General features: G+C 41.8%; 2 long non-coding RNA genes across 2 annotated transcripts; both read left to right on the top strand.

Annotated features, from left to right (window-relative positions):
- Window positions 1-6,903: 6,903 nt before the first annotated feature.
- On the top strand, window positions 6,904-11,678 carry LOC8041363. Its single transcript, XR_005716505.3, has 5 exons — window positions 6,904-7,225; window positions 8,680-8,718; window positions 9,948-9,983; window positions 10,473-10,566; window positions 11,619-11,678. It is a non-coding gene; the product is annotated as an uncharacterized LOC8041363 (long non-coding RNA).
- Window positions 11,679-14,702: 3,024 nt separating this feature from the next.
- LOC121838275 lies at window positions 14,703-20,966 on the top strand. The gene is made up of 4 exons (XR_006078433.1): window positions 14,703-15,338; window positions 16,059-16,094; window positions 20,401-20,554; window positions 20,837-20,966. It is a non-coding gene; the product is annotated as an uncharacterized LOC121838275 (long non-coding RNA).
- The last annotated feature ends 396 nt before the right edge of the window (window positions 20,967-21,362 follow it).

Raw genomic sequence — 21,362 nt, 5'->3', positions numbered from 1 at the left:
ATTTGCAAGCACAGGTTGCGAAATTCCCACGGTGTAGGGGTGACAGAGGCATATTTTGCCTGATCAGCATATATTATCAGTGTGCTTTTTACGTGTTGCTGTAACGTTAACTACTTATCTATGTCTAGCGCTAAAAATGTATATGATAGACCTGAACGAAATTCACACTGGCCAACAAAAAGTTCAAATTTGCTTCGAACTTGATCTTTTCTTATTGGAAACATCGTTTTTTAATCTGTCGGTCGGTTGCTTTACCGAGTCCGATCCAAACACGCCGGGCTCGGTCCCGAGGAGTCTGCGATCGGGCTCGGGAGGTGGTCAGCCGTGCCTCTTGCTGGTTCCGGCCGAACGTCTTACTCTACGAGCCCCTTGTACCTGCGTCGGCTCCTGTGTACCGCGCCCTCTTCTTTGGCCGTGATCTCCACATTTCATTTGTTCACTTCGTGACGTTCGGGAAAAAGAAAAACACTTCGCGGTGTGGAGGTTTGGTTTCGGCGACCCTCTCCAGTGGCGGCGCCACCTCAAACTCTTCCCCTCCGTTCCAGGAGGACATCACCTAAAAGAAACGCTGTCAGCAGCACCACAAATCGTTACATTGTACGCCTTAGGCTGTAGAGATGGCCTAAACTCCTGCTGACGCCCAGTCTGCTGACGGTCTCTTGAAACGCCTGACCAACGCGACTGGTGCGCTCGCCCAATACCACCTAGAAGACAAGGCCTGCGCATGACGTTTCGTTAGTAGATCCCCGACCCGCCCCAAGCGGCAAACAGCCCGAAGCTTGACGAGAGTAGGGGCCGCGTCGCAACTACGTCGCATTCACTTGCGGCCGCAGCTCTGTGCGTGACTGCTGAGCGCGAATTGATAGCGAGCTTCCAGTGCATTTGCGACGTGCACGCGAACGCTCCCTCGGCCAGGAGCGCGAGCTAGCACGCGCTCCTGGCTTTGAGACGCGCATTTCTAGCGCGCGCGCTCGTTCTGCGGTAGAACGCTTCGAAGCAGCTACCCGAGGTATAAACAGCGCCCTCGAAAATGGCGTCCAGTGTCAACGTCCATCGTCCAACGAAGGGCTTTTCAGCCCTTCGCCCAGCAGTAAGGCAATTTCGCTCATGCATTTGACGCTCCACGTGAACGTCTAACTTCATCGTATGCTATTTGCAAGAGACACTCGGCGTGAGCATCTGTTTCATTATCTGTTACACAAACCACTGAAGCAGGCGATGGAGCAGACGATGTAGCAGACGATGTTCCTCATCCGGGCTAGCTAGGGGGCGCTGAGGGGATCTACTAGTGATGACGTTTAGAGAAGGAAACGCGCAGGCCTTGTGTTCTAGGTGGTATTGGCTCGCCGGACTGCGCGCGAGATACAGCCGAATTCCCGGTCTCCCTCTCAGGTCTCCCCTTTAATGTCACGCTGGTCGCGCGTACCGGAGTGCGTCCTGTCTCATTCCTGACCAGGTCGCGACGTGGCGTAACCTTCGAAAAGCCTTGCTGCCTCTGCCAAGACCTGCCAGTGCCGAGTCGTAGAGGAACCCGATAAACCTCCTCCGCAACCTCCTTAGGATTGCGACCCTGGAAGAAGACTCTCCTCCTTCGTCTTCATCGGTGGCGGGGATGCAGTGGAGAAACAAGGCGTCGTGACCCAGCAGATAGGAATCCTACGGCGCATCACTCCGCCTGTCAGCGTTAGCGGTGTTGACTGCATCGTACGCCAGTCTTTCCAACAACCACTGACAAAGCCCGACCTCACTCTGGGCCCCGACTAGCTCTTCCTTGCTAACCACCTCACCCCAAGCCACGATCCTCTGCTCCCTCGTGCAGCGCATAGAGCTGCGACAAGACCCTGTCGCTGGTGCCAGCCGCAGGGCCCCCCAACCCCCAACAGTCCTTGAGCGGTCTTCTCCCATGTATAATGATACTGTGCTCGATGTTTCCCACGCTCCTCCCTGCCTCTGGATTGCGTCTTCACCTCCCAACCGCTATCTTGAGGCGCCTGGAAGAGCATGTCCGCGACTTTGTTGGTCGAGCCCTTTGGTTACTGAGTCGTGTAGGAGTAGCCCTGCAGGGTTAGAGCCCAGCGAGCCAGCATTCCCAAAGGCTTCTTCAGCCTGAGCCCACGTTAGCGCTGCGTGGTCTCTCTGAACAGTGAAAAACGTGCCGTCTAAATAAAGGTCGAATTTTGTTAGAGCCAACATGACAGCGTGTCTTATTCGAGATCAACACGGATTTCGTACTGTAGAATCCTGTATCAAGGTACTTGTTGATGTCTTTCATTTTCTTGCTGGAGCCATTGACGCTGGAGACGAAGTGGATTGTTTGTTTTTGTATTTTAGAAAGGCGTTTGACTTTGTAGATCACGATCTGTTACTTTTATAAACTTAGCTTATTGACACTATGTAGCAACGTACTGGCTTGGATCAGTGATTACCTAAGTGGACGAGGGCAATGTGTCGTGCTCGGTGGGGAAAATTCTAAGTATGTAAAAGTCGAGTCTGGTGTCACCCAGGGCTCGGTACTGGATCCTCTGCCCTTCCTAATCTATTTAAACGCCATCATTTACGGCATACAATCATGTGTTTCGTTATCTGCAGATGATTATGGGATATAGATTAATTACTGATTGCAACGATAGTAATACATTACAAAGTGATCTAGAAAAAAATTATGTGTGGTGTAAAGATTGAACCTAAATGTTAAAAAAGTATGTGCATTCGAACGTGGACGGGATACGTTCAAATGATAGCCCTACAGACTCTACGCATGCTTAATTTTGTACCGAGAAATTTTCAGCAGGCCTCGAGGCAAGTTAGAGAAACTTTATACTTTACATTTATCCATCCATATATGAAATACGCCTCAGTTGTCTGGGATCCGCACCAAAATTATTTAATAGACAAACACGAAAAGGTACAAAATCAATGTGCTAGATCAATGTGCTAGGTTGAAATTTTTAGATAATATTTACAACAAGGGACTATTAGCTAACAAAAATACCTTTTTACTTGAACCGTTTTGTGTCCAAAAGAGCAGATCGCTACAAGAAAATCAGACCGTTCTCTTGCCGCACCGACACCTTTGCTTTTTTTTTCTTTCCGAAAAATGGAATGGGTTGCCGAAAAATGGGCTTGCGTTAACTTTTTTTTATTATTTTTCAATTGTGTAATGTTTTTTAGACGGTATGTTTTATTTCATTTTATTTCATTTTATTTTTGCTTCATAGAAAAGTGCTTTGTGTGTGTGTGTGTGCATTACTTGTGTTCTAAAAAATGGTCGTATGTAACCCACCTCCTGCAGTAATGCCTCACGGCGATGCCGTTTTTTTTCTGTAAATAAAAAAAAAAAAGACAGCAAAAAGAATGGCGTCCTTGTGAGCGAAGACACGTGCGGTTGGCTGCATATATTTTCTGTTTTTGAAACATACGTACGTGAGCTGTTAATTTCAGTACCTTCATAGTAAGTTGTCCTCGAATATACGCAGTTGCAATTATGGCGTCCCAACAGATGCTCCCAGACAAACAGGCACATGCGTGGAAAAAATGAATGTGGGTAGTGGGCTGTGGTGGTAAGGCAGCGGTGTGTTGCAAAGTCGTCACAAAATAATTCGCCAGTATAAAAAAAACACCCGAAAAAGCGAGAATGAGCCATTTTTAGATCTATCGTGATGTTAAAAAATGGGTACCAACTAAATAACGGAGTTTCTCTGGCAGCCTGCCAGAAAATTGACCCAACCCTATCAAAAATTCTCATTCGTATGAGAAATTTCTGTGTCCAATAAACACATATGAATGATACAAGATATATAAGAACATTTAAGAACCGTATAAGAACCATATAAGAACTATATAAGAATTGTGTAAGATATATGAGAACATGCAAGCATCATATAAGAAACTAGTGGGAAGTTTCTTATACGTTTCTTATTGGGTTCTTATATATCTTATATAATTCTTATATAGTTATCATATAATACTTATATGGTTCTTATATGTTCTTATATGTTCTTATACATCTTGTATGATTCAAATGTGTTTATTGGACACAAGAAATTTCTCATACAAATGATTGTTTTACTTGGAAACTTGGCACAGGTTCGGCAATCCTAGGGTTTTAACTTGGGCCAAATAAGCTTTTGATTCCAGGCGTTTGTTATGCCAAAGTGTTTTTCTTGAGCTTTTTTTATGGCTTTTCTCTGTTTCGCCACAAACATATAGAAGTTCCAGGCATGAACCATAGATGCCAGATATCGTTCGAACAATCAGTAGTGAAGCCTAATTCTGAAATTTCGATCAAGACCACGCCAAGAAAGTCCCCATTGGTAATATTTGGAAATATATTCAAAATGCCAAAACGCTATAATTTAACAATTACACATTACCATACCTTCCGGACTACATACACGGCTAAAAGCTGATATTCTTTGCCATACAAACAATCTAAATCCGCGGACTATACAAGGGTTTGTTTGACAAAATCGCTCGTTACCAGTGCGGTTGCTTTCCAGTAGGTTGTAGATATCAGGCTGTTTAAGGCAATGCATTACTAAGCAAAATAATCTGAGATTGTGTGTTATTTTTACCCGCACTGTTTTTGAAGTTGACATGAAAGGTACCTCCATAAAAGCGCACCATCTGAATGAAGCTTGATTCACTCGGTATTTATTACTTCCTCTGGCGTCACCCAAAAGCATTAGAGAATGGCGTTTGCATGAAGTACGAACGAATATGAATCATTTGTTAGGTTTTAGATAAACCCACCTCCATTATGCGGGTACTTAAACCCAGCTTAAACCTTGTCAATGTACGATTACACATAAACTTGTTGGAGAAGGTCGGAGCAAAAACAAAGTATTGAGTGTTTTCGCAGCAGACTGGAATACATGCACCGTTTTTGTGGAAACCATCGTCATTCGAACAGGTGTTGCCAAGGGATCCACCAATAGATACGAATTTTTTGAAAAAAACATCACGTGACTACTACATAGGAAACCTGGTCTATATATGTGGGTAATTACAGAGCTGTAACTCAGAACGGACAGATATATCCAAGCCACTCAAGATGATCTATTTCACTTTTTTTCTGGGCGCCTCTCTTATAATCCTACAACCTTGCGCGGCTGCCGACGGTGAGATTACTGTTTCTCCTCTAAAAGAATTAGACACTTCACAGTTTTTCGAGGTTTAGTTACATTAATATCCACGCGTGTAGTGGTGTGGGCGAGTGAGGAAAACAGTCCAGGTCAGTACGTAACGTCTTTCAAAGATTCCTATATAACTGCATTAGGACACTTTAAAGTAATACTTAAACTTTGGCAGTTGACTGTTGACTGCCCTAAATATAGGAAGACCCAAGTCACCAGGCTCGATCTAAAATGGACCGTAAAAATCGACGCCTGCACGTAGCGATCTAAGCTTTTCGTCAAAAGCGTATTTTACAGGTCGGCTTTTTCTTCTAAAATTACAAAGCGTTGCTTTTTTTCTGTAAAAAATAAAGCTAGGAAGCTTGCCGGGGTCTACGGCGGATGGTGACGTAGGCGACGAAGTCCAGTAGAAGGGTGTGTTTGGCGTTCGTACTGGATAGATGGCGCTACCTCCTTATCGCGACGGCTCACACCAGCGTGATTTATTAAAATAAACATGATCCTTTTTTCTTTTAATGCATTTTTGGGTTGAGGGAATTCAATACCAACAGAAATACCGATAGAGTAGCCAAAGGGTTATCTCAACAACGGCGGCGATCTCAAAGGAGCCGTGAAACCTAGTAGCGCGGTCCCCACATCTCCGCGGCGGTTCGAGAAATTACCTCCATCGGTGCAATGATCGTCTACCTTGTTTCACTCTCTCGAATATAGCGGAATAGAAGACACAGGTACTAGAGTAAGGACAGAGTCCAAGAGCATTTATTAGAGCACTCTTCTAAATGAAACACAATGCTCCAGTCCAAAATGCCCCCCCCCCCCCCCCCCCCCCCCCCCGAGCTGGAAGGTAAGATATGGTCCTCACCTGACAGACGCGGGGTTTTGGAGAGCCAAGATGGGGGAAGCGTCGGAGAAGTCGCCGATACACGTCCTATCTCTTTCGCGGTCACCGGACGAGTCCCTTTCCCGAAAGCGGGAAAACAAGAGGCGAAACCTCCTTGCCTGTCAGCATGTGATCCGCACCCGGGCGGGGGAACGGAAATCGGTCCCCCCGAGAGAGAGTGAGAGGAGGGCCCTCCAAGATAGGGGACCCTCCGCCTCACGAACAGGTCGGAGCTCACGGCGAAGGAGGCCAAGTGTTCCGACCCGCGCCTGCTATCGCAGCCATCGGGGAAGGGAGACCACAGGAAACCCCACAGGTTAAAAAATAAATGCGGATAATAAAAGCAAAAGTAAAAGTAAAAAAAGGAAAAAAAAACGTGTCTGCATAAGGACGGCGCTTTTGTTGCCAACAAATTTTGTCTGTGTGTCGTCTGCTTCTTTCGCTGGTAGGCTGCACCTTCGGACGTTGTTCCCGACGCCATCTATCAATACGAACGCCAAACACGGCCCGCTGGTGAACTTGGTCGACTGCGTCGCCACCCGCCGTAGCCCCTGCTAAGTTTCTTGGCCATATCTTTTACAGAAAAAGAGCTACGCTTTGTAATTTTACAAGAAAAAACCGACCTTAAAAATAGACCTTTGACGCAAATTTTAGATTGCTAGGTGCAGGCGTCAATTTTTACGGTCCATTTTAGATGGAGCCTGGTGACTTGGGTCACCCTATATATTGGTGTTTTCTACTTTGTAACGGCTAAATAGACCCGTGCAAAGAAAATATTTCAGTTGAGTTTCGCTTTTATGTGTAGCAGTTTTATGTTATATACTATAGTAACCGATCGGATAAGAACGGCATGGCCTCTCTTTCGAACGCCAAGGCCTCCAGGACTGGCTTGTTGCCTTACATCGTGCTTAAACTGCGCTTGCACAATTGATGCCCACCAAACGCCGAAACGTTATCGAAGAAGAGCGCGCTGAAGCCGAGACAACCGAAGGACCTCTCTGCCGTTCGGACTCGGCCACTGGTTACAGGAAAATGTTCTGGAGCTAGAAGGTTTCGAACATTGAAATACCACCCGATCGCCAAACACGCATCGGAATGTACCTCCTGCTCGGCCGTCCTCCCCTCTACTAAAGGATCACGTTTCGTTTGTTTTCGGTGCACAGCCGGCTGCATCAATGGAACACTTCAAAATGTTCTCGGACTTGGTGCCGTGAGTTTCTGTGAATTCTTTCATGTTTCTGTTATGAATATTACGACAAATTTAGTTTCATTCAGATGGAAGCTTTAGAAGTTTTTTTTTTCTCAGTCATATTTGGGTATTCGATATTGTGCCCGCAAAATCGAGGATTATTGAGGGTGTCGAGTTCATTCAGCTTCCAGGGTCATAGTATATTTATATTGAAATTAGTTCCTTCATCTGACCGCCTGAAGTTTGCATTTCTATAGCATTTATTAGTTCTTTTTATTCCATAAGGTAATCCGTCTTACAGCAGAACTTCTGCTATATTGACTTTTTTTCAATATTAAATTTGCGAAAGTTTAAAATGACGTCACTTGGAGGCGCTGCGAGCAGCAAAGGGGAAATTGGCGCCTTTAGCATTTTTTAAGGTGCGCTGAGAGTATAGTGCATGTGACGTGACCGGTAGGCGTGGAACGCTTTAGCGCTATAACTGTTCATTGCATTAAATGGAAATATCATGTGGGTAAGACTGTCAAATTTTTTAATCATTCATATATGATTAACGCATTCTTGTTAAATAAATGCCGCTTTCCTGCGATCCTCTCATAAACCCACGACAAACATCCGAAGTTTGAAGACAATGCGAGGTACATGCGAGGTATGTGCGTCTTCGTTGCGAGAGCATAGCGGGGGGAAGGTTATACGCAAATTCTCTTTTATCAGGCTGCGCGAAAATAGCAATGTTTAGTTATATTCCCTTCTTCCATTATGGAGAGACAAAGGTGGCTTCAACTTGCGTCAGATTTTTGAATTCAAATAATTTTGATGAAACCCTGATATGCAAAACCTAAATTAGTGCCCAGAAAAAGTTTTTTTTTAAAGCCAAAAGTTGCAAATTTGCGTAGAACAGTTCCCACTGCCAATTCAACGGCAGAAGAGAAAGGGAGGAGGAACAACGAGCAAAATTGACGGCATCTGCGGGGTCGCGTGGTCCTTTCTCGAATTTCAGCTGGCTCGTGTTATCCGTCAAACGCCTTTGACGGATAACACGAGACAGAAATTACACTGACGACCAACTTTCAATTGTAAATTTTTATACGTTTCAGCGAACACGATTTTGTATTAGTTGTCTAAATCTACACACAAAGAGGATTTGCTTTCGTGGGTCACCAAATTAACACCTACCCTTTCACGTGGCTAAGCGCTATTCTACTTTATTGTATTCGATTTCATGAGGCAATACTTGACCCATTTTTTAAAATAGATACAAGCAGTTCGCACTGCATTCTGCTCAATTTCAGCAGAAGGGTAAAGTAGTCCTCTCATCGTACCTCAGTTTTCTTCAAAAGTAGTCCAGCTTCATCCCTGATGATTGAAATATAGCCATGTGTACCTCGTCGAGTTGGTAGAGAATGATGAATTATTACACATTTTTTTAGTATATTTCTTCATATGGGTTTTGTTCGCCTTTTACCTTAACACAGTGTGTTGGAGATGCCGGAAACCTATGCATTGAAGACAGCGTAAGTACACTTTGTGTTTAAAACCAGATAGTGTTGCATAAGAAAACATGGGCAGTTTAATAACTTTGATTATTTGAAGCTGAAGTCACATTATTTGAAATTGGATGTAACCTTTTTTACGCGTTAATTCTGGATTGAGAAAGGCATCATTTAAACGTCATATTGTGTTCGAATTGGAAGGAAAAACAGTCCTGGTTAGATCCTAAAATAAACCTTTTAAATGAAGCATGTTTTACAGTGATCCAATATGTTCCAAACATCTTCCGAACAGGTGTGGCTCCTGCGATTTGCACACATAAATTGGATTCGAAGCAAAATTAAGACACAAAGGACTATACCTTGTAAGACAGCATAAAAGTCTAATGCGTTACACTTATTTTTTTCTTCGGGTCGATGGATCTAAATCTAGAATTGAGTTGATTCTAAAAGGAAGCCTAATATTTTCAATATCGCTTTTATTATAAATGTTCGTCTACTGGTTTGTTTATTGCCTCGTGGTGCTTTCAGAAGTTTAACCAGCGCAGCCACCAGATCGCGTAACTCTGTCAAGAAAAATAAACCTGTTCGTTGTTTTTCCTATTGCCTGCATACAAAATGTTAATCATAACGAACATACACATAGTTCTTTTTTCTTCTTTTAAACGAGGAAGGGAGTCATTCGTTTTGACATGTGGTTATTATTGATGTACGTTCACCTTGTTGTACTTCACCGCTTTCTCGGACTCAGACATTATACAACAGCATTGCTCCTAAGCACCTCGATTTCTGTACATCCATTTCATTGTACCGCCATCAGTTGAATAACCTTGTAATTTACTGATAACATTTTGTTTGTTTATTTGTTTTTGGGTGATGGTAACAACCAACGTGTTTCTAGGATTGAACAGGTGTACCAAAGTGAAGACCGCTGTGGTTGTTTTTGGGCACTGAAAATAAAGTCATTATTATTATTATTATTATTATTATTAAGACATTCAGTTCTCACCAGACTAGCATCACATTTCCTATTGTAAACTCATAACGTACGTTGATTGCTGCTGGAGAGTTACTGTTCCCATTATTTAAATGTCTAAGTAAACATTTACAGCAATGTAGATAGTCAGGTCATGCCCTAAAAACTTGTGTTTTTAATTATTACATATTAATTATGTTTATAAACAACTCAACTTTGTGTGGCAAGTCCAAATTGAAAATGGTCCCTTGATTTAATTTTGTATTTTTTTTTACAGAAAGGAATTGTTACCCTGGTCGAAAAACTAGTAGAGGTAGGTAAATGTTTAATTATTGAAACTACAATAGTCACTAAATGTGTTATTGGTATTTTTACCATAATTCTGAAGTTCAATTTTGATTTTCATCATGGATACAAATTTCAAGTTTAATTAGTTAGTGTAGGATATGTGGTGAGTTATTACTTCCAGTGTTTTAGGTTTCGAAATTTGTTTAACATCTGATTGAACGTTTAAATATCATTATGTTTTTGGTTAACGCTCCCTTGCTGTCGCTTTTGTTTTTGACTGATAGACAACTTACTGTTGCGTACAAGGGAAGAACATATTGCTCCATTTTTTAATATCTAGTTTAATATAGTTTCTGAATACCAATAGAATTCCCAAGGACACAGACCTTTATGGTTTTATTCTGCTATTGAGTGTTGTTATTTTGTTAAAAGCAGGTCAATTTTTTTTTTAGCAGATTGACCTCTTTCTCTTGTAAATAAAAAAAAATATTCTCTTTTGTTCGTTCCTGAGTAGTGCTCTTTAGAGAGCATATCTTCCCTGAACCTGCCAACGCAACTTCACGTCGCTGGGGCGCTTGTCCAGTTTATTCTTCGAAGGAATAACTTGGGTAAGAACAAATTTTTTACTATCGTTTTTGTTTAGACTATAACTTCTGAAAATTTATCTACGGGTCCCTTTGGACAATTAATTGACTGAATGTGCGGTAGTTTTTTTAGAACAAACACCAAACTAATAATGCTTTCATTCTACCACATTTTGCATATTTGTCGATATATGCAATAGAAATTGTTGATGGCCTCAGAGAGGTTTGGACTTCAAAAGTCTACTGGTTAAAAGGCGGCACTGCACTCCATATTGGAAGCAGATCACTGCGCCGTATTTAAACTACAAATTAACAAAATCTTTCATAATTTTGTTTGATATCAGTTTGAAGTGTCTTTCGTTTTTAATTTCTTATCCATGCATATTTTTTTAATTGACATTTAGAACAAACGTAATATTAGTTTCTATTGCAGTATTTCAAAGTCACTTCGTATATATTGTAACTTTTTCGATGCCCCTCTAAAGAGATTCGAATTCTCATCCTGGTTTTAGAATAGCTTAGGGAAGCGGGTGAAAAGGATCTACTCACGCGAGAAAATACCGCGGTAACCACTGTGCGTAGGTTACACGCTGGCATACAAAAACCTCTTGAGCACGTGTATGATATTTAGGCTAATTTCTAGTTCAACGTGCACACGTAAAGCCTGCTTTGCTGCCACACTCATTGCTCTGCACTGCCAGGCAACTAAAGCAATTTAGTTTTCCCGTTAAATTTGGCTGGTATATTGAAGTCCTGTGACCCTACGTCGCGGACACTATACACGATTTCTTTTCCCTGATAAATATGACTGATATTTGGTATCACGGTACTTAAACACAGTCAATTTGCCCGCTAAATATACCGGTGAAATGTACATTACGTGACATCAGCAACAAGTCAGTTTATATAGGTACGTTTCAACTCCGTGAAAGGATAGATTAATATCTTCCAAACAAATTTAAACTTTTCTGTTTTGAATACTGTACTTTATGCATTAAAAGACTTCAAAAATAAAGGTCACTGGCATTTGTTTTTTGCAGTAGTGGTCGTGCAATACATTTCCTTCAACATTTCAGGCTTGGTGGCCGATTTACTTGACCTCCTATGCGGCACAGTAACGGGAGCAATCAAAAGCGTCTTGAACTTACTCGGTCTCGGAGGTCTGTTGAACGCCCTTAGCGGTGTTGCAAACTGTACTATTCTGGAAGTGACCGACGAGATTACGTGCAGCGGGGTTGTTGTCATCAACTTACCAAGCGCACTCAACGCAGGCGAAGTAAGTTTCTAAGGGCGTAAATTCTTGTTGGCTATTCTTTTTTTCCAGACGCTTTCGAGCATCAACATTATTCAGCGGCTGAAATAAGAGTTCAACTATCTTCGCAGAATTCCAGTGGTTTAAATTCCATAGTATATTATTAAATATCGTCGACTTCCGATTCCAGAAGGATACGACAATACTTTTTTTTTTTTTTCGTTGAACAGTATACCTATTTGGCTGGTTCAGTTTTGATGGTGCTTGTACACTATGTCACGTGGTCTGCGGTCATATGACTTATACAGTGACTTGGCGACGAATAATATTTTTGAAACAGAGTTTGAGTGGTACATTAAAGAAGCTCTTCAAACTAAATCAGGCGTCGCAAGGTAAAGCACGTTCTGAACATTCCACTTTACCCGCCAGAATAACGCCCCCGTTATACGCCATAAGGCGCCGCTTACAAACAAGTTCGCAATTGCACACACTAGTTCTGGGGACTGCGCGTGCGCAAAAACCCGGTTTGCGTGAAGTGACGATTCTGCGCTTGCGCCGCATGAAGTCAGAGTCGCGCGTTGGTGTGGAGGGTGCAGAGATCGATTAAATGTGCAAATAAGAATAATAAAACTTTCGTGACTGAACTCCAGAAAAGACCAACCATGTGGGCAAACTTTTCAGTCGCATAAACGAGTCAGTTACTTAAAAATTGAGCACTTTGTAAATTTTCAGAGTAAGTTCAACTTGGTAAAAAAGAGAGATAGATTTTCCGAGTTTAGGTAGGAGTGAGAATCAGACGCTGGATGTAAACAACAGATTTACATTGCATTTAAGACGGAACATTTAATCTTGCTCTGGTGCCTCATTTAAAAAAGGACTTTGTCAGGCACCAGGACTTAAGAATCTAATGTATATTTTGTTTCTTCCTCAAGGAGGTTTATACACTGACACTAATAAAGCATAAATTTGCTAATAAGAATCGAGGCAAATTTTAAATCATGCGGTTAAGTAATCGACTAACACGAACGTTCAACAGAAAAAATCTATTTGCATATTTTAGTAACATTGCTATTGTCGAAATGGCCTTAAGAACAAATCAGTTTCGTATTATATAATATCTTGGTTACAGACAAGTCTCAAAATAAATCTCAAAATTATACTAATTAAAACGATACACTTGTTAGAGCCCATCCAGATCCGATATCGAGCTCCCATATACGGGGTGATAGGTTTTACAGTAAAGATAATTTTTCATAAAAGGGTGCAAACTGCTAGTTTAATGCCGTTTGCCCTATGTGTTTCTCGAATAATCGGCATGGTAAGTAGTTGAATAAACTTAAAATTGTTAAATCATTTTAGTTACTGGCTTTAAGTGACATATTGCAATTGCAGAATTGACGGTGACCGCTAATATAGACCAGACAATTAACATAATTTGCAAACGTTAATTAGCGTTTGAGATATTAATTATTCAAGTTTCACGTTTACTTGTCTCATTGGAAAACTGCTCGCGAAAACCGCGCTGCGAGCCCTGCCCCCAATGACGCTTGGACGAGTGATGTAGTCACCCTACAGAGCGTTATTGTGTTGGCAGGGTTTGCGGCACGCGTTTTGCGCGCTATATTTAAATCGGTCTAAAATTTTTTAATTTGATAAATTAATGTCTTCAAAACTAATGTCAGTTTACAGATTATTTTATTGGTCACGCCTCTAATAGTAATTACTGTAATTTCTGCAATTGCAACACGACCGTGGAATCAATAATTCAAACCCAAATTACCAAATTTAATTAAATTAGCCAACACATCATCATGATATTTCCCGCACCATTGGACGCCAAACTCAAGAAACATCTAGCGAAGATGACATTCAGCTAGCAATTTGCACTCTGTATATTAAAATTTGCTTCCATTAAACAATAGCCGCCTGTATAGTCAATTGAAGGCTAAGAAAGTGACAGAACCACAGCCTCAAGCACGCGCTTGCTGCCTTCCGTCGTACTGCAGCTCCGTGCGCGCCGGCGTGTTGTGAAGGGTAGAAAGCTCACGTTGCCGAATGTCTACTAAATGACCACACGTCACCTTCTATATCTTACTGAAAGCTTATGAAACCAGTTGTATAAAGAGTCCCAAAGGTTGTACTATCATTCATTCAGACTGCGTATGTATTCTATATTAACGAACAAGAAATTTGGAAGCAAAAATTCAGCGTCAGCACAGTATTTTTATGCCCTGCGTTGCATAAGCTCTCAGTGAAAATAGATTCTACAAATGTTCATAATTTACCTCCTTTCTCATAAAGATTTGCGCAACTCGCACGTTAATACGCGTAAATTCCTGTACAGTACCACTAAAATTATAGCAAGTTGTTGGTAGAAATCTGCTTTTTGAATGATTGAACTGGTTGCTAAGTTCGAAGCTCTTTTTTTACCTTAAACTCAAAAAAGGGGTACTCGAGTGCTTTTTGTAGAAGCTTGTTTTTGATGGCATATTGTTTGTTGGGCTGTACTGAATAAAAATGAGCAGTTGTAGATGCAAGACATCCTATTAAACTTACAGCGACAGACATACACGGGCACAATTCTCACCTGGGTGGCATCTTCGGGTTCCCGCTACCTCAAGAAGATTTACGAATAAAAGTATTTAATTGCGTGAAGCTCCCGAAAATTATTATTATAGGCTCTTTTTAGGCGCGTTCTGCATTATATTTCGACAAACACGTGAAATATTTGGGTGTTGGTAACGCAATAACGCAATTATTGTTGAAAACGGCGTTCGACGACGCCCCCTTGTGTCTGCTACAAGGCGCAGAAAGAGGTGCGTTTTACGATTTTTGATTAGATTACTAATTGGGAAATCTGCCGCTCACGAGTGTGATTTGGGTCTTATAAAGTTTAGAGCCAACAGATTGGGTAATTACACTAAATAGACAATCTCAAAATCCACCTGAGTGCCCCCGTTTAAAGTGAACAACTCATTTTCGTTAGTAGAATAGGATGTCTCTAGGGAGCAGTATTCAGGCCATTGCAAACATTCATTGTCGTATCGGTGTGACATTTTTCTTTTACAATCTGCGTCTGACATAAATATTTTTTTAACGCTTAGTTGGTGTGGCATACTAAACGCGCACCACACACACGGAGACCCATCCTGCTTTCTTCGGAGAGTAGCAGGAGAAAAGAAAACTGAGGACCAGTTTTCAGCCCACAATTCTGTAGGTCAGCCTTTAGGAAATGCGCAATCTGTGGTGTTTTTGCGGCTCCGCGCGTTTTGCATGTGAATTTGTTCATCAGTGTCCTTGTCGCCCAATTCCGCAACATCAATGTCTGCCAAACGAGAGTAAGGCGCTCGTGACTCGCCACTCCTTGCGTTTCTTAAATTGTCACCGACTGCAGCAGCGTCTGTGCCGTATATATTTATGATCGCACGATTTAATATTTAAGGTATATTGCTTTCTTGATGTATTAGAGACACTTTCATGATTTGATGCCTTGCAGTGCCTTGGTCTGACACTATCGGCATGCGATGGCGATACTCCTGTTGACGTGAGTGATCTCGATATTTCTGTCAACTTTGAACCCTTATGGGTACCTTGCGTCGTTGTGTACCTCTTTGAAAAAACAGGGATGCTCGAATTGCTAATGAAACATCTTTGTGAAACAAATGGATAACACAGTAATTGAGGATCAAGATATTTACATAAAAAACAGCATAAATATGACCAACTATATATACAACTCTAAAAGCTCTTGTTTACATTGAAGTCGAAACACTGATAATACCGCGACTACAGTACCGTTGCATCATGACTGTTTGTAGAGTGCAGCTTCGCATCATTAATTTTAGCACATCGCTGCTTCCGCAATTATAACCTAATATATATTTTTAAGATAGCAATACATCAAATGTGAAAAACTCATATATATCATATTTTTTTGGCCCAATAAACGCATATGACCATATAAGGCCATATAATAATATTATAGAACAATATAGGATTACACGAGAAGTTATAAGGAACTTTTATGAGAGACTTATAACCCATCATACCCTTTTGTATGGTTCGAATATGTTCTTATACCAACTTATTTGATCATATGCGTTTATTGGACCAAGGCATTTCTCAAACAAATAAGATTTTTCACTACGGTGCCTCTTAATCTTCAGTTTTTAAAACTTACACATCTATATAATTTTAAATATCCCGTTGCTACGCAGACTGGAGAAGTTTCTTCTGACATTTTCTTTCTCACTCCTTCCTGCAGCTGACCGTCCCAAAGGGCATATTTGACGCACTGACGGTAAGTCATATTGTTACATATTTGTTGATGATACCTTTTTTACGTTCACTACATGCTTAAGGGAGCGTTGTTATCAAAACTTATAATAACGATAAGGCTCTTCCACAAATCGCTTTTTCACATCCGGTTTGTACGGGTTCCCCTATTTTGACGAGCAGCGTCCTCCACTTTGCCTACTGGTTCGCACGCAGATGATGAATTATTGGTGTCGATTTTGTTGTTGGTGAAACGCACAAGCATTTCGAGTGCCTCTGTCGACGACATAACTACGTACGTGCAACCGAGGACTTTATTCGGCCGCATAGGCCCATGCTACCCCATTTTCTGTCCTTTCAATGTCTTCCCCGTGGCATCTATCGGGACCATTCGCGGGACGACTTCTACAAATCGGTCTCGTCTGAGGAACGAATGAAGACCGTGGTGCGTACAAAGATTGCATACCAGCCGACGCTATTTTGTGTTCATGACTGCACTCGCTGGCACAGTTCATCAGAACGCGAAAGTGGTCTAGCGATCGAGCTCACAAATACGTCCCCTACTTATAGCAAAGTGCCGGGCCAAAGTTCATCGACATCGCGTCTGGCGAGATTTGGAACTAGAAGTACTTGGCGTAAAAGCGCCCTATACCTTCTTGGAGGCACCCCGCATTATAGAATGTCTGCGTAGCATGTAGGCCTAGTGAACCATAGCCCACCAGGACCAAGTTTTTTATCGCACTGAATCTAACCACCGCCGAGGCTAAGATCCGCCGTAGCCAATCGGGCAGCCTCAAACGTACACCATCACGGCGCATCTCCTCTTCGTGCGCTTGCGCATTACGGACTCACCCAATCACGTACTGTGGAAGCGCCGGGATCTTGCGTCTTTGTTTGTGCGCAATTGGTTCAACAGACGACAGTAAAAGCACGAAGACGACGAGCACCATGACGATGCACTTTTCGTGCTCTATAACTGGCTCCATTCGATCGTGTAGCCTCGGCTAACCTCGGACTCAGCGTAAAATGGAGTAGAGGAAACCGACGCGACATGCGGAGGTCATCGACTTACTTGTGCATGTCTCATCGTTTTGCTGCTCCACCTGGTGGGTATATGTAATCCTTCACAGTACAGATCAGTGAAAGTACGAATCACTTACACTTTAAAACTCTAAATTGAAGTGGCGGCTTCGTGACAGCCGACTGATCATATCTTCTTCAGTCTTCCTTTCGAAATATACTAGGAACGAAACAACCGTTTTGAGACAAGTTGTCATCCGTACAAAACACACCAGGTATTAAGGATAAACAACGCGGAATCATAACGCAAAGATGGCACACGCCCTAATGAAACTAGTCAGTGCACGTTTTCGACGTACTAAATCCCTCCCGACCCAGTGCACTGAAGCGTAGGGTTTGAAAAAAAGAAGAAATTGTGCCTTCAGATTAAATCTGGGCAAGAAAAGCTGGCCTTCTTGCTAGGGTAGAAATTGCCCGGCACTTTTCTGTAAATGTTATTCATAGAGAGCATTCACTGATGGCTGCAGCTGCCAGCTTCGGCACACGCGACTGCTCAGAGCGTCCTGACTGCAAGCTTTCATTATTTTTCGCAACGCGCATTGCACATTATCAAGATTGGTAGTCTTAGCAGCCTATTAATGGGAGCTCGTTCTGAGCATGCCCTCTAAACAGCCCACTCAAATATGGAACGCAGTGAATACCCATCGTAAATTTCACAGCCTATAGGGGCCGCTCTATTTCCTTTCAAAAATGGCTATCATCTCGATGATCGCCGTAGAATAGCTGAATAATGGGGTTCGGTTCGGGACGCGTTAGTAACTATAATTTTGTGATATACGAGGGATATGAAAGCATTACGTCATATTTCCTCGTCAGGAAGGTGTGAGCCAGCACCGCTATTTCTAAGCCGATCATCCAGGAGCTATAGGGTGCGGGCTTCTCACACCGCGGTACCACCATCGCCGAAAGTTACGAATAGAAACATAATATATTAGGCTCTAGTGGAAACCAACATACCAGGCAGCCTCCAAAGGGAACTAAATAAAAAAAAAAAAAACCTTTTAGCCTTTCCACTTTGGTGAAGAAGGGAGAGCAGCGGAGCTGTAGCTTCTGTTCTTGACAGTGGCTCACCAGGCGTGCGATCTGCTCTTTTTTCGCAAGGGAACCTGAAGCGCTCGACGCAGTGGAAGTTTAGGCCATAGCGGCCTTCGCGGTGGTTGCGGAACCAGTCGCGCTGCTGCGCCCATCGCTGCTCGTTCCGATCCCGCTCTTTTTCCTCCAAACAAAGGTTGCCGCCATCTATGAGCGACGGCGGAAACCAGTTGTTCGGTTGCCGCCGTCACTCATAGATGGCGGTGGCTGTCCAGAGTTCAATGTCATCATTTTTTTGCTGGTGAACACAATCCTGGGGAACCTAACCTTTAACAGCTCCGCTGTAAACAAAGAAAAAAAAAAGCTTCAGGGCACTTTCCTAAATATTCGACATATTTCTCTCCCAATCCCAAGGTGTTCGACATGACCAAATCAGAATGTCCGATTCCCCAGCCCCTGCGCAAAGTACGAAACCATTATAATCTGGGAACAAAGAGAATATATAATATTCTAGAGATGCAGGTGTATTTACAAATATATCTACGAGAATAGAGAAACGACTTTCAGACTGACCACAGGCATTCACGCTTTCGGCGTTCCTACAAATTTCGTGCCGTTCCTGGCGTATTTTACTAGTTCTAATCCCGCCTTCGATCAACGCTAAGCCTAAACAAAGTCAACCTAAGCGAAACATTGAACAATGTTTGCGTAGCAGTGCAGAGCGCAAGTAACTACAATCGCTTCAAGCTATAATATTTTTACAGCCCAGCTGTTAAGGGCTAGTTTCACCAAGATCGTGTCCCCCGCAAAAAATGAAGACATCTAACTCTGGACCCCTGCCGCCATCTATGAGCGACGGCGGCAAGCCACGTATCTGGTTTCCGCTGTCGCTCATAGAGGGCGGCAGCCTTTCCACTCTGGCTTGCCGACTTGCGGCCGGCCATTGTTTTCCCTTGTACAGCTCCGCTGGTCTTCATTCTTCACCAGGGTGGAAAGGCTGAACGTTTTTATGTCTATAGTTAACATATTATTGCATATTATAACCGGCGTTCTTTAAGAGCCCTAAGCTCTTATTTCTCATTCATTAGCTTAAGCGTATTATAGCGTACTGCGGCTTTTTAGCGCATCAGTTAAGAAATATCTGAACAGCATGGAACAAATTTAGTATGAACACGGTATTTCCGGTGATAATTGTGATCGTCAACTGGTCTGCTTCAACATGTATTGATAAAGAAAAAGTGAAGACACGCCGAGTCAACATATTTCGTATTACGGTGTCTTCCAGCTAACTTATATGCATAGATTACATGCGACATTGCGCCGACGCTTGTCGTTTTAGTGTTGTTTGTTGTTGCTTGATGTTGTTGCTTGTTGTTTTAGTGAAATTCGCTGAATACCACACCTACCATAATGTTGTTAGGATGATGTTGTCGAGCGAAATTGCGGGACGCATAAAGGATTTCTGGAGGCTGAACCAGCACGTGAGGCCATGCGAGAGATTGTCGTGCGCACCACTAGCCCGTCGTCGTCGTCTCCTTCCTCACAATATTGTTATTTTCGATAACTCTACTGGTATATTGCAACAAAAAAGCGAGAACGTTATCCAAAATTTGATATCAAGATTATAATATATCTAACTACTAAACAATATATGTGAAACTAGTATACTTTCATAAATGTTTGATCATTGATAGTCACTACATAAAAGCAAGGTTTTTGGTACAATAATTGATGCATACAATTTATTTTATTTTACGAGCAGATTTTTTATGTGCTGCATTATTTACTAGCAACTTCGAGTAATTTATATAAGCCCACATTGACAAATGAAAACGCTTAGATTTCATATGCTTCTTCGCCGACACATTTCAGTAAAACTAATTCAAGATTGGAAGAATGCATGTTAACGTAAACATTAAATCTTTGTAGACAAACATAATGGCCGACGAGGGGCAGGAGTATTCCGTTCCAGTTAGAAATCAAATGAACTCAAAATGAAATAAAATATGAACTATTTAAGAAATGTAATTAACTCAATCTAAAATATGACATTTCGAAAATACGTCTCATCACACAAACGTTCTATATTATATTTTGACACGAGAAGCATAATGCCAAATTTTGCCTTACAAATTTTGCGTCATGCGAACGCGCTGTGTTTTGTCATACACAACTATAAAAAAAAATGGCCAAGAATAAACATTTTTCAATCCGTGCAGTGCATACTGGAGAACCTCAGCGAAAGCGACCTCGACGATACCGTAAAAGGACTTCTGTGCAGTGTGATTAATCTCCTGAAGAACTCGCTTGGCGGCTTGGGAGACCTCACCGAACCTCTCATGAAGCTCGTTTCGAGACTTGTTGGACAAAGATGTAAGCTATCTTACTTATTTCCTGAGAAAAGAAGACCTTTATGATAATTAGGCATGCCAAAAACCTTTAGCTCGAGCATGGCGGACATATATTAAATAGTTTCTCAAAACGAGACACAGTGTTACGCTTCCTGTTAAATTTTGGAATATCTATATGAATGTCTTGATATTTATGTTAATAAGGAGCTCGTAACAGTTTTTATCATTATATTATTGAATGAATGTTGTTAAAGATTTAGTGCTATCCTTCTAATGCGCTTCCTATTATTGTTTATTTCTGCAGGTTAGACATGTGCGCCTTCAAGACTTTGATTCCAGCTGATCCTACGTATTGATGCTTACAGAAATACGTTTACTGGGGATTTGCGGTGCAATAAAGCTTAATAAAGATATTGCTGGCGTTTGAAAAAAAACTTTTTTTTTTGGGGTTTAACTTTGTTTGTTTAAACTTTAACGGGATGCGCTCGGAACAAAAGTATCATATTTTTTCTTTGCTTGCCGAATAAAACAAAAGTAAAGCAACGGTCATAAGTGTCTACTAAAAAAAAAAAAAAAAAAAAATATATATATATATATATATAAACTTGAGACAAGACAGCGTTTATGAGATTCTGTGAAAGTAAGCGTGATTCTAGAAATGACAATTACCGTGTCGTGAGCCGCTGCTTAGGGAGGAAGGTATCGAGGTGGTGGTATTGAAAATATTAAGAAACTGGTTCACCACCGTTAACAGTAATACCCTTCCTATTGCAAAGCCCAGTTCAAACTGGTACCAGTTTGAACTGGGCTCATTTTTAAACAACCACTCA

This window comes from Ixodes scapularis, unplaced genomic scaffold, assembly GCF_016920785.2.
Source record: "Ixodes scapularis isolate PalLabHiFi unplaced genomic scaffold, ASM1692078v2 PGA_scaffold6__148_contigs__length_123643588, whole genome shotgun sequence".
Taxonomy (NCBI): Eukaryota; Metazoa; Arthropoda; class Arachnida; order Ixodida; family Ixodidae; genus Ixodes; species Ixodes scapularis.
This window is presented reverse-complemented; position numbering and strand designations above follow the sequence as displayed.